Here is a 19,566-nt window from a genome sequence, read left to right on the forward strand (position 1 = left end):
CAGAGGAACAGTGTTAGGATGAACTGACTGGAGGAAACAGCACCTACAGGTAGCAGAGGAACAGTGTTAGGATGAACTGACTGGAGGAAACAGCACCTACAGGTAGCAGAGGAACAGTGTTAGGATGAACTGACTGGAGGAAACAGCACCTACAGGTAGCAGAGGAACAGTGTTAGGATGAACTGACTGGAGGAAACAGCACCTACAGGTAGCAGAGGAACAGTGTTAGGATGAACTGACTGGAGGAAACAGCATCTACAGGTAGCAGAGGAACAGTGTTAGGATGAACTGACTGGAGGAAACAGCACCTACAGGTAGCAGAGGAACAGTGTTAGGATGAACTGACTGGAGGAAACAGCACCTACAGGTAGCAGAGGAACAGTGTTAGGATGAACTGACTGGAGGAAACAGCACCTACAGGTAGCAGAGGAACAGTGTTAGGATGAACTGACTGGAGGAAACAGCACCTACAGGTAGCAGAGGAACAGTGTTAGGATGAACTGACTGGAGGAAACAGCACCTACAGGTAGCAGGAAGGAACAGTGTTAGGATGAACTGACTGGAGGAAACAGCACCTACAGGTAGCAGAGGAACAGCGTTAGGATGAACTGACTGGAGGAAACAGCACCTACAGGTAGCAGAGGAACAATGTTAGGATGAACTGACTGGAGGAAACAGCACCTACAGGTAGCAGAGGAAGGAAAAGTGTTAGGATGAACTGACTGGAGGAAACAGCACCTACAGGTAGCAGAGGAAGGAACAGTGTTAGGATGAACTGACTGGAGGAAACAGCACCTACAGGTAGCAGAGGAAGGAACAGTGTTAGGATGAACTGACTGGAGGAAACAGCACCTACAGGTAGCAGAGGAACAGTGTTAGGATGAACTGACTGGAGGAAACAGCACCTACAGGTAGCAGAGGAACAGTGTTAGGATGAACTGACTGGAGGAAACAGCACCTACAGGTAGCAGAGGAACAGTGTTAGGATGAACTGACTGGAGGAAACAGCACCTACAGGTAGCAGAGGAACAGTGTTAGGATGAACTGACTGGAGGAAACAGCACCTACAGGTAGCAGAGGAACAGTGTTAGGATGAACTGACTGGAGGAAACAGCACCTACAGGTAGCAGAGGAACAGTGTTAGGGATGAACTGACTGGAGGAAACAGCACCTACAGGTAGCAGAGGAACAGTGTTAGGATGAACTGACTGGAGGAAACAGCACCTACAGGTAGCAGAGGAACAGTGTTAGGATGAACTGACTGGAGGAAACAGCACCTACAGGTAGCAGAGGAACAGTGTTAGGATGAACTGACTGGAGGAAACAGCACCTACAGGTAGCAGAGGAACAGTGTTAGGATGAACTGACTGGAGGAAACAGCACCTACAGGTAGCAGAGGAACAGTGTTAGGATGAACTGACTGGAGGAAACAGCACCTACAGGTAGCAGAGGAACAGTGTTAGGATGAACTGACTGGAGGAAACAGCACCTACAGGTAGCAGAGGAACAGTGTTAGGGATGAACTGACTGGAGGAAACAGCACCTACAGGTAGCAGAGGAACAGTGTTAGGGATGAACTGACTGGAGGAAACAGCACCTACAGGTAGCAGAGGAACAGTGTTAGGATGAACTGACTGGAGGAAACAGCACCTACAGGTAGCAGAGGAACAGTGTTAGGATGAACTGACTGGAGGAAACAGCACCTACAGGTAGCAGAGGAACAGTGTTAGGATGAACTGACTGGAGGAAACAGCACCTACAGGTAGCAGAGGAACAGTGTTAGGATGAACTGACTGGAGGAAACAGTACCTACAGGTAGCAGAGAAACAGTGTTAGGATGAACTGACTGGAGGAAAAAGCACCTACAGGTAGCAGAGGAGCAGTGTTAGGATGAACTGACTGGAGGAAACAGCACCTACAGGTAGCAGAGGAAGTGGAACAGTGTTAGGATGAACTGACTGGAGGTAACAGCACCTACAGGTAGCAGAGGAACAGTGTTAGGATGAACTGACTGGAGGAAACAGCACCTACAGGTAGCAGAGGAAGTGGAACAGTGTTAGGATGAACTGACTGGAGGTAACAGCACCTACAGGTAGCAGAGGAACAGCGTTAGGATGAACTGACTGGAGGAAACAGCACCTACAGGTAGCAGAGGAACAGTGTTAGGATGAACTGACTGGAGGAAACAGCACCTGCAGGTAGCAGAGGAACAGTGTTAGGATGAACTGACTGGAGGAAACAGCATCTACAGGTAGCAGAGGAACAGTGTTAGGATGAACTGACTGGAGGAAACAGCACCTACAGTTAGCAGAGGAACAGTGTTAGGATGAACTGACTGGAGGAAACAGCACCTACAGGTAGCAGAGGAACAGTGTTAGGATGAACTGACTGGAGGAAACAGCACCTACAGGTAGCAGAGGAACAGTGTTAGGGTGAACTGACTGGAGGAAACAGCACCTAAAGGTAGCAGAGGAACAGTGTTAGGATGAACTGACTGGAGGAAACAGCACCTACAGGTAGCAGAGGAACAGTGTTAGGATGAACGCTACGAAACTACAACAATGTTAGAGACTTAAAGTCCCTTTACAATAAAGATGGCCTGCTATGCAGTTTCATGGCCTACAACACACAGAATAGACCACAGATTGGACTCTATGCCAAAAAATACCTTAAAATAACACAAATCAATTTTTTTACAGTGAAGTAATGGAGAACCATACATTTTCATCTCAAATCGATCAATATAGACCTGTAATGTAAAAGTTTACTCACTTAACAGTGTGATCAGAGCGATACACAGCCTACCCATCGTAGGGTCTGGTGGAGACTGTCTGAGAGTAGAAGAGGGGTATTTCCACTCTGGCGTAGGAGCATAGAGTTAGAAAGAAGGCCCGCCCCTGACATCTGCCCTCATGGCCTCAGTTGCCTACTTCAATGATACTGCCCCATGCTTAAACAGGCTTTGTGACAACACGTGCCCTCTACCCATCTCTATGTGTAGGAGGCAGTCATCATTTAACACCTTTGTTGAACCTCTTCATGCTAGTTCAGGCACTTAGGTATGACGCGCGCTCACACCAGACCTGGGTTCAGATACTATTTGAAATCTTTCAAAAACCTTGAGCGTTTGCTCTGGCCTGCCTGGAGTACCAGATGGTTGCGGTTAGAGACCATTCTATTGGTCCGTTTAGTCAGGCAAGCTCAATCAAGCACCGATTTAAGTATTTGAAATTATTTCAAATAGTAGTTGAACCCATATCTGTTCAGACCACATACCGTATAGTGCTGGATGGTGTTCCACTCAAGACAACATGTTTAAGTTGCTATCTGGTTATCTGACTCTTCATACATTCATTTAATACTACTTCTATTGGGGACATTGAATGACATTCAAGTACTGTTTTATCTTATCACAAGCTAAGGCCAAATAGGTAATAAAGCTTTTGGAAACAGTTGTGGTTTTCTGCAGGCCTGGCCTCCCACGCCTTGAACCTCCAGCCCACGCCTCACTGAGCAGCAGCAGAGCTGAATCAACCACAGACTCACCTAGGCTTGCACTTTGCACACACATGTATACGCAGGCAAACCCACACACACACGTACGCTCACACACACACACACGCACACACACACGCTCACACACACACTCACACACACACAGAGGCTAAGACGGTGTGGTTTAGATGTTGAGGGTGTGGTTTATATTTTAAGAGGGAGTTGTTTCGATGTTAAGAGGGTGTGGCTTAGATGTTAAGAGGGTGTGGTTTATTGGCTAATAGGTGTGGCATATATTGTAAGAGGGTGTGGTTTAGGTTGTAAGAGGGTGTGGTTTAGATTGTAAGAGGATGTGGTTTAGATTGTAAGAGGGTGTGGTTTAGATTATAAGAGGGTGTGGTTTAGATTATAAGAGGGTGTGGTTTAGATTGTAAGAGGGTGTGGTTTAGATTATAAGAGGGTGTGGTTTAGAGAGTTACAGAGATGCTGAGGAGAACCGCAACAGTTTCTACCTGTTTGAAGATGCTTGTCAGTAGCTCAGTAAAGCTTTCAACCACGTTCTCAATTGAGTTACACAGTGAAATCAAGTTAATCATACCACAGAACCATAGAATCTTTGTAAAATCAAGCATTTTTATTTCAAAAGATAGGTATTACAAAGCAAAATGTCACCAACGTAAATCACATATTAACAAAAGGTTCATCCAAAAAACACATTATTGTCAAACAAACGGTTGTACATGTTTATACATCTCACGGGTGTCAGGTGGCTTAGTGGTTAGGAGCGTTGTGCCAGTAACTGAACGGTCGCTGGTTCTAATCCCTGAGCCGACTAGGTGAAAAATCTGCCGATGTGCCCTTGAGCAAGGCACTTAACCCTAATTGCTCTGGATAAGAGCGTCTGATAAATGACTAAAATAAAAAAAAAGCTTCATAAAAAAAGTGTGTATTGGAAATTCACTGATGCATATTTTTATTAAAGCTGATGTATGTGTAGAAAAGCAGTTGACTGGTCTCTGCTCTCTGAGGGAACATCGCAACTACAGTTGTGTCATGGAGAATGACTGGTCTCTGGTCTCTGGTCTCTGCTTCTTTTCAGGCCTTCATCATCTTCCAACAGGATCCTGATTTTAATCAAAACAACAACAAAACAACATGTAAAACTAGAAGTCAGGGTACTGATTGATGAGTTAAAACACAGGCAGTGTACTGGTTGATTAGTTAAAACACAGCCAGTGTACTGGTTGATGAGTTGAAACACAGTCAGTGTACTGGTTGATGAGTTGAAACACAAACTGATATGAATAGCAGACTAGCCCCCTATCATGTCCCACCTTGTATTTTACGAAACCAGAAGACAGCAGGAATGAGGAACAGAAACAGAGCTCTGGAGACCACCACCAGGACCCAGCTCAGACCATAAATACATAATTATAATACATTATAATAATAATTATATTTGTAAAATAAAATGATGTTTTTCTGAGATTATAATGTTCTGTGGTATAATTCACCTGACTTCTCTATGTAACTCTATTGAGAATGTGGTTGAAAGCTTTACTGAGCTACTTTTAGTAAACTTCAACCATAGGCTAGGTGTTTGTATGAAACCACAGAAACTGTGCTGTGGTTCTGTTCATCATCTGTCTTCCTCTAAAGACACACCCCCTTAGCATCTAAGACACACCTCCTTAGCCTAAGAGTCACACCCTTGTCACTTCTAATCCAACCCTCTTAATATGTTAGCCACACCTGCTAATTGTCTAAGCCACACCCTCAAACAAAAACCTCTGAAAGGTTGCTGGAGCCTTTCCAAACATAATGGTATAACCTTAACATTGAGGAGACCATAGGGCAGAATTTCCCAAACTTGGTCCTGCGGACCCCAAGGGGTGCACATTTAAAAAACCAAAACGTTCCATAGGGGTAGACTATGTCAGTCTTGGATCATCTGTCTTGCAAGTAGCGCTGTCACTTTATCTCTTTTTGATACAAGCAGTGTCTTCGTAATTCACCACACCTAATTTTAAAATAAATTCTAAATGCTTACGGCAATGAAAGTAAAATCAGTAAATCAAATTAAACTAAATCAATATTTATTCAAGGTACATTTAAAACATTTCAGTTCCCTTTACAAAAATATATATGACCATATTTCCTGAAGTTTTGAAAATATTATTTTACTCTGATAGATTCAATGCAGGTGTGTTCTACAGTCAAATTAATGCAAGCTTAAAAACATAATTTTTTATAATTATAAAGGCAAAAAATAATACTCAACCATAATAAAATGTCTCTAAACTCATTGTCATACGTTGAGAGAGAGAGAAAGATATTGGAAGTTAAAAATTATTCCATAAAAAGTAAAAGAACTGGTAATAACATCAAAGTTCTTGTCCTCCCAGTTAAGTCTATAATGGTTCAAGTCTAACACCCTGCTGGTATTGATGGCTGGTATAGGTCTCACTCTGCTGGTATTGATGGCTGGTATAGGTCTCACACTGCTGGTATTGATGGCTGGTATAGGTCTCACTCTGCTGGTATTGATGGATGGTATAGGTCTCACACTGCTGGTATTGATGGCTGGTATAGGTCTCACTCTGCTGGTATTGATGGATGGTATAGGTCTCACACTGCTGGTATTGATGGATGGTATAGGTCTCACACTGCTGGTATTGATGGCTGGTATAGGTCTCACTCTGCTGGTATTGATGGATGGTATAGGTCTCACCCTGCTGGTATTGATGGATGGTATAGGTCTCACTCTGCTGTTATTGATGGATGGTATAGGTCTCACTCTGCTGGTATTGATGGATGGTATAGGTCTCACTCTGCTGGTATTGATGGATGGTATAGGTCTCATACTCTGCTGGTATTGATGGCTGGTATAGGTCTCACTCTGCTGGTATTGATGGATGGTATAGGTCTCACACTCTGCTGGTATTGATGGCTGAGTAAGTACTGAAGTCAGAGTTCTGGACTCTCTTCTTCTTCTTTGGTCTCCTCTGTCCCTGACGGATATCCAACGAGGCATAACACAGATCTCCTTCCTCCTGAGAGAGAGAGAGAGAGAGAGAGAGAGAGAGAGAGAGAGAGAGAGAGAGAGAGAGAGAGAGAGAGAGAGAGAGAGTTTGAGTTTTAAATAATCTTTATTGGGTCTGGGAGCCCACCACACAAATACTCATACAAAACCGTATTTACACATCAATTAAAAACACAACTCCAATTCCTCCTCCACAGTAACTGAACACAACAGCGTCTGAATGCCCCATATACTCATGAACAGATCAATATTGTTGACCAGTTTGTAATAGGCAAACTCAATTCTCAATCTTGCTGCCACCATTCCCTCCAGCATTCCCACCACATCCACAGACCCCTGTCCCCGAATACTGTTCTTTCGGGTCTTCCATATGGCTAATTTTGCTGCCCCTAACACAAAATTAAGCAACAAAACTACAGCTTTCTGACTAAACCTGTACTTTGGCCCCAATATGTACAGTTGGGAAGAGAAAACCTCTCCCAGCGCTGAGAACCAGTTAGTGATCAGGTCAATCATCCCGACCAACCTGGGACACTGTAAAAACAGATGTGCCAGAGTTTCAGGTTCAGCACAGAATGGACACTCCTCCCCAACAGTAGGATCCAGGTGTACCAGATACATGTTGGTGGCTATGGCTCCATGTATTATCCTCCATTGGAGATCAGCTGTCCTCTTATCAATAGGCAGTTTGTATAGTGTTCGCCAGCGGCCTTTTTGGGGAGGCACCTGGACCAAGCACACCCGCCCACCTCGTCGATTTTACCCCTTCCAGGGAAGAGGCATGGGACACCTTTACACATGTTCTGTACATGGCCTTCTTTCCCACCTCCTTGAACTCACCCAGCTCCGGGGTATCGAAGGAAAGCAGCATCCCCACGTCCTCCTCGAATGCCCCGCCGCAGCACTAACAATCAGTGCAGGGAACACATAATCCAGACCCTCCTTCCACCGATCAGAATTGGAGGTGTCAGTCACATACTGCAGATGAAGTACTGGCAAGGAATCACAGACCTCAGCGACAACCTTCCTCAGTAGGCGAGACGATCGGATCCCGCTCTTTCTCCCAGCTCCTCCAACGACCTATTCCTGTTCCACATCAGATGACCCAGCTTAGTACACCCCACGCCTAACAGGCATGAACGTAGGCTAGCTGAACCCAGAACACGGGACTGGATGGCAGTGTTGTGAAAAAGAGGCTCTTCAAAAGCCACATCCCTGGTGGCGTGCAGGCCTTACGGGACTTGACCAGAACTCTCCAAGCCTGCATAACAGACTCATAGAATGGAGTCAGGCCAGGCAACTCACCCCCTCCAGCTTTAAGAGGAAAAGATGCTTGTCTAAGCCCAAACAGCCCGCTCTCCTCATCAATGCGTAGGCTGTGTCAACCCAGCTAGAACCGTCACTGTACAACAGTCTCTGGGCTGCTTGAAGCCGGAAAGCCATGATCCTGGAAGAAATGTCCACCAGGCCTTGCCCACCCTCGTGCAGTGGCAGGTACAGGGCTGAAGCTTTAATCCAATGTTGTCCAGACCAGAAGAAGTTGACAAGGGTCCTCTGAAGCTCTTGTATCAGACCCTTTGGTGGCTGTAAAATCATTAGTCTGTGCCACAGGGTGAGAGGCAGCTAGGTTATTAGCTACCAGTACCCTTCCCCTATAAGACAGCTGGGGCAGCACCCATTTCCATCTTGACAGTCTGGCACACACTTTCTCCACTACACCCTCCCAGTTCTTTTTCTGAAAGACATCGGAGCCTAGAAAAACCCCCAAAGTCTTCATCCCATCTCTGCCCCACTGAAGCCCCCCTGGTAACCGTGGAGCGGACCCCATCTGAAGCTGGCCTGCCCACAGCGCTTCACTCTTTCCCCAATTGACTCTAGCTGAGGAGGCCCCCTCATACACCTTTAAGGCGTCTGAGAGAACCTTAACATCCTCATCCCCTGTAATAAAAACTGTCACGTCATCTGCATACGCAGACAGTGCTATCGTGGGACCCTTCATTACACCTGGCACAGAGAAACCAGTAAGCTTCGCTCTTAAAAAGCAAAGCATTGGTTCAATCGCCAGACTGTATAACTGCCCTGAAATTGGGCATCCCTGCCTGATGCCCCTTTGGACAGGGATGGGACAACTCAAACCACCCCCCACCTTCACCATACACGAGGCCCCAGCATACAGTAACTTCATCCAAGACAAAAAAACATCCCCCAACCCCAAAGGCTTTCATTGTTTTAAACAAGTACTGGTGGTCCACACGATCAAAAGCCTTCTCCTGATCCAAAGAAAGTAAACCCACATTTACATCAGACAGTTTACAAATGTCCAAAACATCTCTTATTAGAAACAAGTTGTCAACAATAGAGCGATCAGGTACACAGTAGGACTGGTCCTTGTGGACCAACAATCCCAGATACTCTTTCAACCTGTTTGAGAGACATTTAGAAACAATTTTATATTCTGCACACAGCAAAGCAACAGGTCTCCAATTTTTTATGAGAGCCAAATCCCCCTTTTTTGGCAACAGTGAAAGTACCGCACGTTGACAAGATACAGGGAAGAGAGCCCTCATGAAAAGATTCACACACCACTTCATAAAAATCCTCCCCAATAGACCCCCAAAAGTGCTTGTAAAACTCAGATGGTAAACCATCAATGCCAGGGGCTCGGCCTGTTGAGAGCTGCATAACTGCTGTGGACAGCTCTTGCAGTGTAATGTCAGAGTCCAATGCGACTCTTTGCTCAGGTCCCAATTGAGGAAGACCGTGTAACAACTGTTCAGTACACAGAGAGTCACAATCCTCCGCCTTATAGAGGGCAGAATAGAAATCCACGGCATGTTGACGCATTTCACTGTCGTCCGTGGTCACCTTCCCATCAGGGAGACGAAGGCAGACCATCTGTTTACGTTGCAATGTCGACTGTCCTAGGTTAAAAAAAAAAGCACTAGGAGCATCCATATCCTTGAGGGAAGCGAAACGAGACCTAATCAAGGCACCCTTCACTCTTTCATGCAGAAACGACCTCAATTCATGTTTCTTGTCCTGTAAGTTCATGACTAGTCCGGGGTCATTCTGAGTGAGCAACTTCAATTCAATAGATTTAATGTTCTGCTCAAGGGTCCTGATAGTCTCTTTAACTTCAATTCGAGACAGAGCAGTATACTGTTGACAAAATAATCGTATTTGGGCCTTCCCAACCTCCCACCATTGTCTCAAGGACTCAAAATTCCCTTTTGTAACCCTCCATTTTTCCCAAAACAACAAAAACCTTTCACAAAACATGACATCATGTAACAATTTAACATTAAAATACCAATAAGATGATGACCTTCGTGGACAGGACAAGTGAATATCAACAGTGACAATATGGTGATCAGAGAAACCCACAGGAGTAATGTCACACCTTCCAACCCTACTACAGTATTGCTCAGATACATACAACCTGTCTAACCTTGCTGCACTGACATGACCTTCATTAACTTTTAGCCATGTGTACTGCCTAACTTTTGCATTCCTTACTCTCCACACATCAGAAAGCTCAAACTCAGTTAATAGACCAGACAGACAAATTGCTGACCGCAGGTGAGGTTCTTCAGCGGTGCGATCAACAGTAAAATCCACAGTACAGTTCCAGTCCCCCCCTAAAACCATACACCCCTCTTGGTCACACTGTCTTAAGGTTTCCTTTATTTTATCAAAAACAACAATACGCTCTGTACCCTCATTAGGAGGAAACAGCACCTACAGGTAGCAGAGGAACAGTGTTAGGATGAACTGACTGGAGGAAACAGCACCTACAGGTAGCAGAGGAACAGTGTTAGGATGAACTGACTGGAGGAAACAGCACCTACAGGTAGCAGAGGAACAGTGTTAGGATGATCTGACTGGAGGAAACAGCACCTACAGGTAGCAGAGGAACAGTGTTAGGATGAACTGACTGGAGGAAACAGCACCTACAGGTAGCAGAAGAACAGTGTTAGGATGAACTGACTGGAGGAAACAGCACCTACAGGTAGCAGAGGAACAGTGTTAGGATGAACTGACTGGAGGAAACAGCACCTACAGGTAGCAGAGGAACAGTGGTAGGATGAACTGACTGGAGGAAACAGCACCTACAGGTAGCAGAGGAACAGTGTTAGGATGAACTGACTGGAGGAAACAGCATCTACAGGTAGCAGAGGAACAGTGTTAGGATGAACGCTACGAAACTACAACAATGTTAGAGACTTAAAGTCCCTTTACAATAAAGATGGCCTGCTATGCAGTTTCATGGCCTACAACACACAGAATAGACCACAGATTGGACTCTATGCCAAAAAATACCTTAAAATAACACAAATCAATTTTTTTACAGTGAAGTAATGGGGAACCATTCATTTTCATCTCAAATCGATCAATATAGACCTGTAATGTAAAAGTTTACTCACTTAACAGTGTGATCAGAGCGATACACAGCCTACCCATCGTAGGGTCTGGTGGAGACTGTCTGGAGAGTAGTAGAGGGGTATTTCCATTCTGGCGTAGGAGCATAGAGTTAAAGGCCCGCCCCATAAAGGCCCGCCCCTGACATCTGCCCTCATGGCCTCAGTTGACTACTTCAATGATGCTGCCCATGCTTAAACAGGCTTTGTGACAACACGTGCCCTCTACCCATCTCTATGTGTAGGAGGCAGTCATCATTTAACACCTTTGTTGAACCTCTTCATGCTAGTTTAGGCACTTAGGTAGGACCCTCACACCAGACCTGGGTTCAGATACCATTTGAAATCTTTCAAAAACCTTGAGCGTTTGCTCTGGCCTGCCTGGAGTACCAGATGGTTGCGGTTAGAGACCATTCTATTGGTCCGTTTAGTCAGGCAAGCTCAATCAAGCACAGATTTAAGAATTTTAAATTATTTCAAATAGTAGTTGAACCCATATCTGTTCAGACCACATACTGTATAGGTGCCGATGGTATTGCACTCAAGACAACATATTTAAGTTGCTATCTGGTTATCTGACTCTTCATACATTCATTTAATACTACTTCTATTGGGGACATTGAATGACATTCATGTACTGTTTTATCTTATCACAAGCTAAGGCCAAATAGGTAATAAAGCTTTTGGAAACAGTTGTGGTTTTCTGCAGGCCTGGCCTCCCACGCCTTGAACCTCCAGCCCATACCTCACTGAGCAGCAGCAGAGCTGAATCAACCACAGACTCACCAAGGCTTGCACTTTGCACACGCATGTATACGCAGGCAAACCCACGCACACACACACACACACGCTCACACACACACACAGAGGCTAAGACGGTGTGGTTTCGATGTTAAGAGGGTGTGGCTTAGATGTGAAGAGGGTGTGGTTTATTGACTAATAGGTGTGACATATATTGTAAGAGGGTGTGGTTTAGATTGTAAGAGGGTGTGGTTTAGGTTGTAAGAGGGTGTGGTTTAGATTGTAAGAGGGTGTGGTTTAGATAATAATAATAATAATATGCCATTTAGCAGACGCTTTTATCCAAAGCGACTTACAGTCATGCGTGCATACATTTTTGTGTATGGGTGGTCCCTGGGATCGAACCCACTACCTTGGCGTTACAAGCGCCGTGCTCTACCAGCTGAGCTACAGAGGACCACAGATTATAGATTGTAAGAGGGTGTGGTTTAGATTGTAAGAGGGTGTGGTTTAGATTGTAAGAGGGTGTGGTTTAGGTTGTAAGAGGGTGTGGTTTAGATTATAAGAGGGTGTGGTTTAGATTGTAAGAGGGTGTGGTTTAGGTTGTAAGAGGGTGTGGTTTAGGTTGTAAGAGGGTGTGGTTTAGAATGTAAGAGGGTGTGGTTTAGATTGTAAGAGAATGTGGTTTAGATTGTAAGAGGGTGTGGTTTAGAATGTAAGAGGGTGTGGTTTAGATTATAAGAGGGTGTGGTTTAGATTGTAAGAGGGTGTGGTTTAGGTTGTAAGAGAATGTGGTTTAGATTGTAAGAGGGTGTGGTTTAGAATGTAAGAGGGTGTGATTTAGATTATAAGAGGGTGTGGTTTAGATTGTAAGAGGGTGTGGTTTAGATTGTAAGAGGGTGTGGTTTAGATTGTAAGAGGGTGTGGTTTAGATTATAAGAGGGTGTGGTTTAGAGAGTTACAGAGATGCTGAGGAGAACCGCAACAGTTTCTACCTGTTTGAAGATGCTTGTCAGTAGCTCAGTAGAGCTTTCAACCACGTTCTCAATTGAGTTACACAGTGAAATCAAGTTAATCATACCACAGAACCATAGAATCTTTGTAAAATCAAGCATTTTATTTCAAAAGATAGGTATTACAAAGCAAAATGTCACCAACGTAAATCACATATTAACAAAAGGTTCATCCAAAAAACACATTATTGTACATGTTTATACATCCTATGGGTGTCAGGTGGCTTAGTGGTTAGGAGCGTTGTGCCAGTAACTGAAAGGTCGCTGGTTCTAATCCCTGAGCCGACTAGGTGAAAAATCTGCCGATGTGCCCTTGAGCAAGGCACTTAACCCTAATTGCTCCTGTAAGTCGCTCTGGATAAGAGCGTCTGATAAGTGACAAAAATAAAATAAATAAAAAAACTTCATAAAAAAAGTGTGTATTGGAAATTCACTGATGCATACTTTTATTAAAGCTGGTGTATGTGTAGAAAAGCAGTTGACTGGTCTCTGCTCTCTGAGGGGAACATCGCAACTACAGTTGTGTCATGGAGAATGACTGGTCTCTGCTCTCTGAGGGGAACATCGCAACTACAGTTGTGTCATGGAGAATGACTGGTCTCTGCTCTCTGAGGGGAACATCGCAACTACAGTTGTGTCATGGAGAATGACTGGTCTCTGCTCTCTGCTTCTTTTCAGGCCTTCATCATCTTCCAACAGGATCCTGATTTTAATCAAACAACAACAAAACAACATGTAAAACTAGAAGTCAGGGTACTGATTGATGAGTTAAAACACAGGCAGTGTACTGATTGATGAGTTGAAACACAGCCAGTGTACTGGTTGATGAGTTGAAACACAAACTGATATGAATAGCAGACTAGCCCCCTATCATGTCCCACCTTGAATTTTACGAAACCAGAAGACAGCAGGAATGAGGAACAGAAACAGAGCTCTGGAGACCACCACCAGGACCCAGCTCAGACCACAGTCAGGAAGACAGCAGGAATGAGGAACAGAAACAGAGCTCTGGAGACCACCACCAGGACCCAGCTCAGACCACAGTCAGGAAGACAGCAGGAATGAGGAACAGAAACAGAGCTCTGGAGACCACCACCAGGACCCAGCTCAGACCACAGTCAGGAAGACAGCAGGAATGAGGAACAGAAACAGAGCTCTGGAGACCACCACCAGGACCCAGCTCAGACCACAGTCAGGAAGACAGCAGGAATGAGGAACAGAAACAGAGCTCTGGAGACCACCGCCAGGACCCAGCTCAAATCCATTACAATTCAAATATAATTTTGTAGACCTTTTCAAATGGTAAAAAAACCTTTACAAAATAAAATAGATATAAAATAGAAACTGCAATTTCAAAAGGATTAACTTTTTCTGTGTTTAAAAGCAATCTCTAAGCCCTTACTAAAAATTCACCAAAATAAAGCAATAAAAACCATCTGGGTAATAGAGAAAGAATGGGACAGACCAGCAGATGATGGTGTGAAGAAATCACATGACAACAGTTTCATGCTGATCTCATTGGACACGTAGAAGAGAAGTTCAATTCACTACAGACCTGGAGAATGACTGGTCTCTGCCTCTTTTCTGGACTTCCCTCTTCTCCTTACCAACTCCTGGTTTTAACACAACAACACAACATGTTAAACTGTTGTTATATCACTGTACTGGATGAGAAGTTAACAATAACTGATATGAGTATCCCCATGTCCTGACCCACCGTGTGTTTTCCCGACCCAGAAGGCAGCAGGAATGAGGAACAGAAACAGAGCTCTGGAGACCACCACCAGGACCCAGCTCAGACCATAAATACATAATTATAATACATTATAATAATAATTATATTTGTAAAATAAAATGATGTTTTTCTGAGATTATAATGTTCTGTGGTATAATTCATCTGACTTCTCTATGTAACTCTATTGAGAATGTGGTTGAAAGCTTTACTGAGCTACTTTTAGTAAACTTCAACCATAGGCTAGGTGTTTGTATGAAACCACAGAAACTGTGCTGTGGTTCTGTTCAGCATCTGTCTTCCTCTAAAGACACACCCCCTTAGCATCTAAGACACACCTCCTTAGCCTAAGAGTCACACCCTTGTCACTTCTAATCCAACCCTCTTAATATGTTAGCCACACCTGCTAATTGTCTAAGCCACACCCTCAAACAAAAACCTCTGAAAGGTTGCTGGAGCCTTTCCAAACATAATGGTATAACCTTAACATTGAGGAGACCATAGGGCAGAATTTCCCAAACTTGGTCCTGCGGACCCCAAGGGGTGCACATTTAAAAAACCAAAACGTTCCATAGGGGTAGACTATGTCAGTCTTGGATCATCTGTCTTGCAAGTAGCGCTGTCACTTTATCTCTTTTTGATACAAGCAGTGTCTTCGTAATTCACCACACCTAATTTTAAAATAAATTCTAAATGCTTACGGCAATGAAAGTAAAATCAGTAAATCAAATTAAACTAAATCAATATTTATTCAAGGTACATTTAAAACATTTCAGTTCCCTTTACAAAAATATATATGACCATATTTCCTGAAGTTTTGAAAATATATTATTTTACTCTGATAGATTCAATGCAGGTGTGTTCTACAGTCAAATTAATGCAAGCTTAAAAACATAATTTTTTATAATTATAAAGGCAAAAAATAATACTCAAGCATAATAAAATGTCTCTAAACTCATTGTCATACGTTGAGAGAGAGAGAAAGATATTGGAAGTTAAAATTATTCCATAAAAAGTAAAAGAACTGGTAATAACATCAAAGTTCTTGTCCTCCCAGTTAAGTCTATAATGGTTCAAGTCTAACACCCTGCTGGTATTGATGGCTGGTATAGGTCTCACTCTGCTGGTATTGATGGCTGGTATAGGTCTCACACTGCTGGTATTGACGGCTGGTATAGGTCTCACTCTGCTGGTATTGATGGATGGTATAGGTCTCACACTGCTGGTATTGATGGCTGGTAGAGGTCTCACTCTGCTGGTATTGATGGATGGTATAGGTCTCACACTGCTGGTATTGATGGATGGTATAGGTCTCACACTGCTGGTATTGATGGCTGGTATAGGTCTCACTCTGCTGGTATTGATGGATGGTATAGGTCTCACCCTGCTGGTATTGATGGATGGTATAGGTCTCACTCTGCTGTTATTGATGGATGGTATAGGTCTCACTCTGCTGGTATTGATGGATGGTATAGGTCTCACTCTGCTGGTATTGATGGATGGTATAGGTCTCATACTCTGCTGGTATTGATGACTGGTATAGGTCTCACTCTGCTGGTATTGATGGATGGTATAGGTCTCACACTCTGCTGGTATTGATGGCTGGTATAGGTCTCACTCTGCTGGTATTGATGGATGGTATAGGTCTCACTCTGCTGGTATTGATGGATGGTATAGGTCTCACTCTGCTGGTATTGATGGATGGTATAGGTCTCACACTGCTGGTATTGATGGCTGGTATAGGTCTCACACTCTGCTGGTATTGATGGAGGGTATAGGTCTCACACTCTGCTGGTATCGATGGATGGTATAGGTCTCACAGTCTGCTGGCATTGATGGAGGGTATAGGTCTCACACTCTGCTGGTATTGATGGATGGTATAGGTCTCACACTGCTGGTATTGATGGCTGGTATAGGTCTCACACTCTGCTGGTATTGATGGCTGGTATAGGTCTCACTCTGCTGGTATTGATGGATTGTATAGGTCTCACACTGCTGGTATTGATGGCTGGTATAGGTCTCACACTCTGCTGGTATTGATGGAGGGTATAGGTCTCACACTCTGCTGGTATCGATGGATGGTATAGGTCTCACAGTCTGCTGGTATTGATGGAGGGTATATGTCTCACACTCTGCTGGTATTGATGGATGGTATAGGTCTCACACCCTGCTGGTATTGATGGCTGGTATAGGTCTCACTCTGCTGGTATTGATGGATGGTAAAGGTCTCACTCTGCTGGTATTGATGGAGTGTATAGGTCTCACACCCTGCTGGTATTGATGGATGGTATAGGTCTCACACTCTGCTGGTATTGATGGATGGTATAGGTCTCACAGTCTGCTGGTATTGATGGCTGGTATAGGTCTCACAGTCTGCTGGTATTGATGGATGGTATAGGTCTCACAGTCTGCTGGTATTGATGGCTGGTATAGGTCTCACAGTCTGCTGGTATTGATGGATGGTATAGGTCTCACTCTGCTGGTATTGATGGCTGGTATTGGTCTCACTCTGCTGGTATTGATGGATGGTATAGGTCTCACACTGCTGGTATTGATGGATGGTATAGGTCTCACACTCTGCTGGTATTGATGGCTGGTATAGGTCTCACACTCTGCTGGTATTGATGGCTGTGTAGGTACTGAAGTCAGAGTTCTGGACTCTCTTCTTCTTCTTTGGTCTCCTCTGTCCCTGACGGATATCCAACGAGGCATAACTCAGATCTCCTTCCTCCTAGAGAGAGAGAGAGAGAGAGAGAGAGAGAGAGAGAGAGAGAGAGAGAGAGAGAGAGAGAGAGAGAGAGAGAGAGAGAGAGAGAGAGAGAGAGAGAGAGAGAGAGAGAGAGAGAGAGAGAGGCACACAGATGGAGAGTGAGAGAGACAAGAGAGAGATGGGGAGAGAGATACAAGAGAGAGAGAGAGATTTTACAATTAATCTGTTAATGTTATTGATATATAATCATACATTATGATTATTTCAAGTAATTCATCATATTATTATGTTTTACTGCTTATTCCTTTAGTTTTTAATTAGTATACTTGCCACTGCTTTGAGTAGTACTGGGTTACAAATCGCATGGACTACAAACAAAGATGGCCACCAGTCAAAGAACTACAACACACATTCTGACTATACCTTCTCTCTTCTCTCACTTCCCCTGGTGGTAGTCCTGTTCAGAGGAACCTGAGTCTCAGCTGCAGCTGCAGAGGAAGAGTTATCACCATTAAAACAGCAAGTTAACAACACATCTGATATTGAGCTGTCAATTTAACATGGTCTACATTAGTTTACCAGAGTATTTGAAAGAAGGTTTGATTGATTTATTGATTGGTTGATTGGTTGGATCAATGATTGATTGATTATTTCATTGATTGATTGAGTTGGAGAGTAAAACAGATTAAGTGAGAGTGAGTGTATTCTGACTTTTTAAATACAATAGTGACTTTTATCAAATAAAGGAATGAGTAAAAGAGTGCTATAAAAAAGTGAAAAAGCATATACAGCTTGTAAATAATGACTTAAAAATAAATGAGTGAAAAAGTGACTCCTGACAGAGAGTGAGAGAGTGAGTTTACCTGTTGTTCTGCAGAAGGAGTAGACACAAGCAGAGGAGAGGAGGGAGGAGAGGAGAGCAGACACAGGACACAGACTGAACAGCAACATCCAACACAGTCCACAGTCTACATCAGGAGAGGAGGAGGGGGACTCAGGAGGACTGACGTCTGGACAAAACATTAAACACAAACAGAACTACATTCTTAGATTGTCTACTGCTGAATGGATGTTTAAAGATGATTTTCTTGAAGATTAACGTAAACCTTGTCTGTTGAAATAACAAGACGCGGCTGGTACTTGTGAGAACAGTTCCTATACCACATAATGAATACTCCAGTAGTTATGTTGCAGTCACAGTAGAGAGTGATGTTGTCTCCTGGTCTGACTCTCAGCTCCACCTCTGCTGCAGAGATCCCATCCTGACTGGAGGAAACAGCACCTACAGGTAGCAGAGGAACAGTGTTAGGATGAACTGACTGGAGGAAACAGCACCTACAGGTAGCAGAGGAGCAGTGTTAGGATCAACTGACTGGAGGAAACAGCACCTACAGGTAGCAGAGGAGCAGTGTTAGGATGAACTGACTGGAGGAAACAGCACCTACAGGTAGCAGAGGAACAGTGTTAGGATGAACTGACTGGAGGAAACAGCACCTACAGTTAGCAGAGGAACAGTGTTAGGATGAACTGACTGGAGGAAACAGCACCTACAGGTAGCAGAGGAGCAGTGTTAGGATGAACTGACTGGAGGAAACAGCACCTACAGGTAGCAGAGGAACAGTGTTAGGATGAACTGACTAGAGGAAACAGCACCTACAGGTAGCAGAGGAACAGTGTTAGGATAAACTGACTGGAGGAAACAGCACCTACAGGTAGCAGAGGAACAGTGTTAGGGTGAAATGACTGGAGGAAACAGCACCTACAGGTAGCAGAGGAACAGTGTTAGGATAAACTGACTGGAGGAAACAGCACCTACAGGTAGCAGAGGAACAGTGTTAGGATAAACTGACTGGAGGAAACAGCACCTACAGGTAGCAGAGGAACAGTGTTAGGATGAACTGCCTGGAGGAAACAGCACCTACAGGTAGCAGAGGAACAGTGTTAGGATGAATCACAGAATGTCACTTTGATATCATAAACTTCTCCACATGTAAAGATGAACCTCACGTCTTTACCACAGTGATCACAATATCACAATAATAAGATAACAAATCTAGTCAACTATAAAACCACATCAAGAAATCAGCTATCATCCAGCTATAAGGCCCAGTAAAACAAGTTACTCACATAAGAATGCAATCAGAGCAACACACAGCCTGTCCATCTGATGGTCTGATGGTGACTGTCAGAGAGTAGCTGGGTCTTTGAGTAACAAGGTCTTTGCTGCGTATTTCCGTGTTCATGATTTGACATACTTTACCATGAAAGGATATACGAGCAGCGATTGGTTCGATGGAGTGGAAAGTTTTCAGCTTGTGGTCCTTTTCTCGGAAACCGATGTTGTGTGACATGAAAAGTAGGGTCTACAATCGAGGTAAACAGGCTTCACACATACATGACGTCAATGGAAAATA

At 43.9% G+C, this 19,566-nt stretch overlaps 1 long non-coding RNA gene across 1 annotated transcript; it reads right to left on the reverse strand.

The window, feature by feature from the left end:
• Window positions 1–6,438: 6,438 nt before the first annotated feature.
• Window positions 6,439–18,106, reverse strand: LOC123484290. Its single transcript, XR_006658474.1, has 3 exons — window positions 18,016–18,106; window positions 17,576–17,640; window positions 6,439–6,548 (listed from the first exon to the last, which is right to left on the reverse strand). It is a non-coding gene; the product is annotated as an uncharacterized LOC123484290 (long non-coding RNA).
• Between the last annotated feature and the right edge of the window lie 1,460 nt (window positions 18,107–19,566).

This window comes from Coregonus clupeaformis, unplaced genomic scaffold (assembly GCF_020615455.1).
Source record: "Coregonus clupeaformis isolate EN_2021a unplaced genomic scaffold, ASM2061545v1 scaf0262, whole genome shotgun sequence".
NCBI lineage: Eukaryota > Metazoa > Chordata > Actinopteri > Salmoniformes > Salmonidae > Coregonus > Coregonus clupeaformis.